The sequence below is a fragment of the Chenopodium quinoa genome, unplaced genomic scaffold, assembly GCF_001683475.1.
Source record: "Chenopodium quinoa cultivar QQ74 unplaced genomic scaffold, ASM168347v1, whole genome shotgun sequence".
Classification (NCBI taxonomy): Eukaryota; Viridiplantae; Streptophyta; class Magnoliopsida; order Caryophyllales; family Amaranthaceae; genus Chenopodium; species Chenopodium quinoa.
In genome coordinates this window covers 1,580,400-1,587,205 of record NW_018744240.1, presented here as the reverse complement: position 1 = coordinate 1,587,205, position 6,806 = coordinate 1,580,400, and the positions used below count along the sequence as shown (strand labels likewise).

Here is a 6,806-nt window from a genome sequence, read left to right as displayed (position 1 = left end):
TTCTATTCATTAGAATTTGTGGATTCCAAATTTTTAGTTCTTATAAATGTTGCTGCCACTAACATTATCCTTGCCATATTCAGGAACTTGCAGGAATCATCAAAACTGTCTACATACTCTAGCTTCAGTTTGTTTGAGTTTCGCAAAGTTGTTCCAGGTTCTAAATCAAGTGATACTGGAACTGGTATATATTTTGATCCTAGTGATAGCCTTAAATAATTTTTCTTTCCTAGATGCTGAACTTGCATTCCCTTTGCATTGTCACAGAGGAGTATATTGGGTTAGATGAAAAAATACATTGGCGATCTCCTTGCGGATTTCAAAGCAGCAAAAGAGCGCAGTAGAGGGGAAATCTTGCATTGCAAATTGGTTTTAAAAAAAAGCTGTTTCGGGAGTCTGATGAAGCTGTGACTGACCCAATGTTTATGCAGTTGTCGTATGTTCAAGTATGTGACTTGCTTCTATCATAAATGTTCAAGCTTCTGATAAATGGTTTTTAAGCTTCTGATGCAGTCTATCGATTTTTTGTGCTGCAGTTGCAACATGATTATATACTGGGTAACTACCCTGTCGGAAGAGATGATGCTGCGCAGTTGTCTGCTCTGCAGATCTTGGTTGAGATTGGATTTGTTAGTCACCCAGAGTTGTGCACGTAAGTAAATCATGTTTGATGGTTGTGAACTTGCTACCCAGCCCTAATTCCCAGATACACTTGAAGTGCTTATTAATTCTTTCTCTTAGGATGAGAATGTTATATGTATTTAGCAAAGCATTGACAGTTTGGTGGGTGTATATGCAGTGATTGGACTTCACTTTTAGAGAGATTTTTACCAAGACAAATTGCAATAACCCGTGCAAAGCAGGACTGGGAGGTGGATATTATTTCTCGATATCACTTGATGGTAAGAGTCAAGACTTTGAAATCACACTTTTTCTTTTTTTTTTTAATTTTTTTTTAATATTTTTTTCAAGAAATAAACCCTATTTTCATGGTTCCAAAAAGGGGAAAATAATACTGTAGTTTTAGCCGCTGTGATTTCAAAATATCATTGACTTTAAAAGCTAAAATCCTCTTACGTTTGGTTTGGACTCTGTTTCTCTTAACTCACATACTCAAAGACAACCACACATTCATACACATACACATACACATTTATTAATGGTTGCACCGAAGAAGAATATTTATACTTATTTAATGTTGAAAGTTTGCAAGTCTTTGTTCACTATGGTAGAATTTAGTTATCTTTCATATTACATAAAACTTAGAATGTCAATGTTATTTGTTATTTGGTGCTGCACACTTACATTCTTTTGATGTTTGAAAACATGATTTGATTCTACTGTAGGGTGCAATTGATTTTTTGATAAAGGATCGCAAGAGTAAATTCCATGTTAGATGCAATTAAAATTCAAGTGCTGTGTTTTTTACAGGATAAATTGTCCAAGGAAGATGCCAGGCAACAGTTTTTAAGGATCTTGAGACTGCTTCCCTATGGCAATTCTGTATTTTTTAGTGTCCGCAAGATTGACGATCCCATTGGCCTTTTACCCGGGAAGGTTATCCTAGGAATCAACAAGCGTGGGGTATGTCGTATGTTCTAAAAGAATTAACTTTATATGGTCTTGGCCATTTTTTGATGTCCTAACAACCAACATATCAATTCATGTTACTCCTACAGGTTCATTTTTTTCCGGCCAGTTCCTAAAGAGTATTTGCATTCAGCCGAGCTAAGAGATATTATGCAGTTTGGTAGCAGCAATACTGCTGTGTCTTCAAAATGAGGGTTGCTGGTGTTCTCCACATCTTCCAGTTTGAGACTAAGCAGGTTACACATCTTGTCTTATTTGGTGGTTGATAGTTGATTTGCATGTTTACTGTGCTCTAAGATTTACACGTAATTCAGGGTGAAGAAATATGTGTTGCTCTTCAGACGCACATAAATGATGTAATGTTGCGACGCTATTCTAAAGCAAGAACTGTTGCCAACAATGCAACAAATGGAGAAGCTCCCAACAGTTCTAAGCCTCCTGCTGCTACTCCTACTGCTGAAGCTTATGAGAAGCAACTTCAAGATTTGTATAACTCTATTGAAGAATCTCAAAAGCATATCGATCAAGTATGAAATTCCACCCACTTCTTCTTTGTTGTATATGTTCTGCTTCAAAGTTTGAGATATTTTGATAGATTTAATAGGTACCATCTATTACATGTAGTTGTGAATAAAAATATGGGGATAGTGAAAGGATGAAGAAGTGCTTTCGTTTATGCATTTGAAGGCTTTGTTTGCTAGAAAATCAGGATGGAAGCTTTAAGCTCTAAAAGCTGTAGAAAAGTCTCTGAACTTGAAGTTACTGAAATATAGAAATAAATTTATGTATTTTGGTAGAAATGTTGCTGTACATTAGATAATATGGTTTATTAATTTTTTTTTTTAAAGTGTGACAAGGAATCACTAACTTAAAGTTGAAGGATATGGTTGACACTAATCAATGTGCTTGTTTATTTCAGTTATTAGGAGAGTTAAAAGAAAAACATAAGGTAGAGGAGAATTTGCAAGAAGAGTTGAGTGCCTTGAAAGAATCCTTAAAGATTGAGAGGCGAAATGTGGGAAAGATAACAGCCGAACGTGACAGATTGAGCTCCTTATACGATGAAAAGGAAGCTGAATTTCAGGTATGCAGTATGCTTCCTTTCTGTCTAATTACCTGCAGGCTGCAACTATGATGTACTTTACCTGTCTCATTTTTATGATATAATTTGTACCGTCCAGTCAGCAGTGATGGAAAAAAATAGCTTGGAAATGAAATTAGCAAAGCTCAATGATACATTATCTGAGCAAAATGCGCAGCAGGACTTGCCAGGAGCAAATAATCAGGTAAATAGGACACTTTAATTGCACTTATTTGTAGCTTTTTGCTGTCGTGCATATCAATAACGATCATGTTTAAGCAGGATTTGAGTAAAATACATGATGAGTTGAGAGTGCGAAGTGAAGAATTGCATCGTGCTGAACAAACAGTGAAAAGACTTGTAGAGGAGAAGTTATCAATGGAACAAAATATTCGAAGGCTTGAAAGGAAACATACAGAGGAGGTAACACTATTCCTTTGGGTTTGGTTCTTCTTTTCTTGCTGTTGGACATTAGATATTTAGTAATACAGAGGAAGTAACACTATACCTCTGGTTTTGGTTCTTCATTTGTTCTTGTTGGATATTAGATATTAAGTCATATTGCTGCTTGATTTCAGAATGAGAATGTTGGGAAAGATTTTGAGAAAGAACGTCAAACCTTGAAGCTTCAAATCTCTGAACTTGAGAAGAGGTTGGAGGGGATGAAAAATGATTTAGAGATTGCCGAATCAAAACTTGAAGCCAAAGAGTCAGATCTGTCTGTCTTACAAAATAATCTGAGAGAACTAGAGGAACTCAGGGAAATGAAAGCGGTAATGTATTTAATCTGTTGAAATATTAATAAGTTACCTCTACATGTTCTTAACTTCTAAGGTCTCCTTCCTCGTTGCATAATTTTGTTCAGTTGTGAGATGCGTAATGACGACTTGAAGTTGTATGTTATTGCTTTCTTGTAGGATATTGATAGGAAAAATGAGCAAACTGCGGCTATCCTGAAAATGCAAGCTGCACAATTGTCCGAGTTGGAAGTGCTGTATAAGGAAGAACAAGCAGCGAGGAAGAGATATTTTAACATGATTGAAGGTTGTTATTTAATGTTAATTGACACCAATTACACTTTGTTGACAAGATTTAATATTGATATGTATTGACTTGTCATTTTACTTTGTACAGACATGAAAGGCAAGATTAGAGTCTATTGTCGTGTAAGGCCACTAAGTGGTAAAGAAAAAACTGATAATGAAAAGAGCATTGTCATAAGTTCAGAATGAATTTACAATTGAACATCCATGGAAAGATGAAAAAGGCTAAGCAACATATTTATGATCATGTTTTTTGATGGAAGTGCAACCAAGAGGATGTTTTTGAGGATACCAGGGTAAGTAGTGATTAAGTAAATGTAGCTTCCATGTTAAGTGTCTTTTCATTTTTTTATGGTGTATATTGTTTCCTTGGTTACATGTTTTCATTTGATTTAAGAAAGAGTGAGTTTATGTAATATCATATTTCTGTAGTCTTCTGGTGATTTAGCAGTGTCTTAAAAGTAACACAATATGCTATCAAGTGTTGACTAAATGAATTTCTAATTTTATGCAGTATCTAGTGCAATCTGCTGTGGATGGATTTAATGTTTGCATATTTGCCTATGGTCAAACTGGTTCTGGAAAGACATATACCATATATGGAACAGAAAGTGAACCTGGACTTACCCCACGTGCCACGTCGGAACTTTTCAAAATCTTGAAAAGAGACAACAAGAAGTTTTCATTTTTCATTGAAGGTAGCCATCTTGCTATGCTATATTTATCATTACTATTTTAAAAGTATTAGTTAATGTTGTCTGAAAATATCTTCAATCTATTTGAAATTTTTTCAGCCAATATTAAGGTTAATAATAAATATTGTGTAGGCTTATATGTTGGAGCTGTATCAAGATACATTAATGGATCTTCTAGTACCAAAAAATGCAAAGCGATTGAAACTAGACATCAAGAAAGATTCGAAGGTATTATGTTTAGATAATACTGCACTAGCGCACATTCCCTTGTTTTGCTTATTTCTTCTTGTCACTATTGTTGTATGTCATGTATGGTTCTATTGTTCCTTGACTTTAAAGTTTTTGTAACTTAATGCATTAAAACTGTTTTTGTACTGATAGTTTTTACATTGGTGTAGGGGATGGTAAATGTTGAAAATGTGACAGTTGTACATGTCTCTACGTATGAGGATTTGAGAAGTGTTATTCAGAAAGGATCCGAGCAAAAGGCATATATCAGGAACCCATATGAATGAGCAAAGTTCAAGATCTCATCTTATACTTTCAATTATCATTGAAAGTACTAATCTTCAAACGCAATCTGTATCTAGAGGAAAGGTAATGACATCACCTAAGAACATACAAGTATTTATTTTACATGTGTGAGTTTTATAGCGTATTAGTGGTGGAAATTGCAGGGGATTTTTCTCCAGCTAACTTCGACTGTATTGATGTTTCTAGTTATATATTTCGTATATAATTTGTTAATGTTTAGCTCGACCCTTGCAGTTAAGTTTTGTTGATCTTGCTGGATCTGAACGAGTGAAGAAGTCAGGGTCTGCAGGTAGTCAATTGAAAGAAGCTCAAAGCATCAACAAGTCACTTTCGGCTCTTGGCGATGTTATTAGCGCATTATCCACCGGCGGGCAGCATATACCATACAGAAATCACAAATTAACAATGTTGATGAGTGATTCTCTTGGTGGCAATGCGAAGACACTGATGTTTGTTAATGTGTCTCCCGCTGAATCAAATTTAGACGAGACCTACAACTCCTTAACGTATGTTCCACCTTCTTTACATAATATGTTTTTGCTCCTTCTGATCATATATGTCTTCTGAATCACATAATTAAAAATAGAAAATAAAAAAATAAAAAAGAGATCCTTGGTGTGATTGTTGTGTAAACTTCAGCATCAACCAATTATGTAGAAGCTGTACTACTAAAGATAAAGGAGACTTCAGACTTGTCCCTGACATGCTATAGCTAAATTGACGTGTCATTTGATTTTCATATGTTTAATTTTCACCCTGTGCTTCAATTCCAGGTATGCGTCAAGAGTTCGATCCATTGTAAATGATCCGAACAAAAATGTTTCATCAAAAGAAGTTGCTAGGTTGAAGAAGCTCGTTGCTTATTGGAAGGAGCAAGCAGGTAGAAGAGGGGATGACGAAGATCTTGAGGAGATACAAGATGAAAGGCCTACACCAAGAGATAAATCTGATGGCCGTCATTCCATGTAAGTTGTATATCTTGTTACCTTGAAGATGACGAGTCAATTTTCCTGAGGTGGGGATACCTTCATTGTGCTTTAGGAGTGCCTTGGGTTCCTCTATTGTGGCGGTCTGACAGAGTAGTTGTAGATCCATGATGCCATTGAACCATCTTGCTCTAGGTTTCATGTATGTCAGTCTCTTCCACTCAGGGCTTTGGTGGTTATGTGATGATCATCAAACTGTATAGGCAGAAATATGAAATTTGTGTATATTTTTTGTTACTCTTCTTACATTAACATTTTTTTTTTTTTTATTCTCACCTTTATTGTAATGGTTAGGTCTTTGTAACAGTAGGGAAGCCTTTGTTTTCGGTCTTGATTTTATTCGGAAATTTTACAGTTAGGAAGATTAGGAGGTAGTTTATACCTATATTTCCTGGCAAACCAAGGTTGTCCTTGTTTGTCTATTTTTAGATCTTGGGGAATTTTCATTTCCCTTTATTAAGGGATAATCGTGTACTGATGAATGATATGACATTTGCGTTGAATGTTCAATCAAGATGTATGAATGTTTTGTACATATACTTGGCCAGTATCATTTTCATCTTTGCTTTCGTTTTCAATATTTATGAAAGATTTGTACTTTATTTTTATGTTAATCTGATAGTTGATTGCTGTAGTTTGATTAAGTCACGACTCATGACAAGTGTTAGGAAAATTGATTTTGGTATAGAGGGTGCCATACATGGCCTTTAAATTACAATGACGAATTATGTATGGAGTATTGAACTATTAGCAAGCAAAATGTTTACTATGCACCCAAATGTATCATACTCCCAGGAAAAGCTCGAACGACCTTCAACAAAAGGGTACCTGTACCCGAAACCGACACTAGTAGGTAGGTAGAGAATACTTAGGGGCG

General features: G+C 35.3%; 1 pseudogene; it reads left to right on the top strand.

The window, feature by feature from the left end:
- Positions 1-83: 83 nt before the first annotated feature.
- On the top strand, positions 84-6,482 carry LOC110694797 (annotated as a pseudogene).
- Positions 6,483-6,806: the final 324 nt, after the last annotated feature.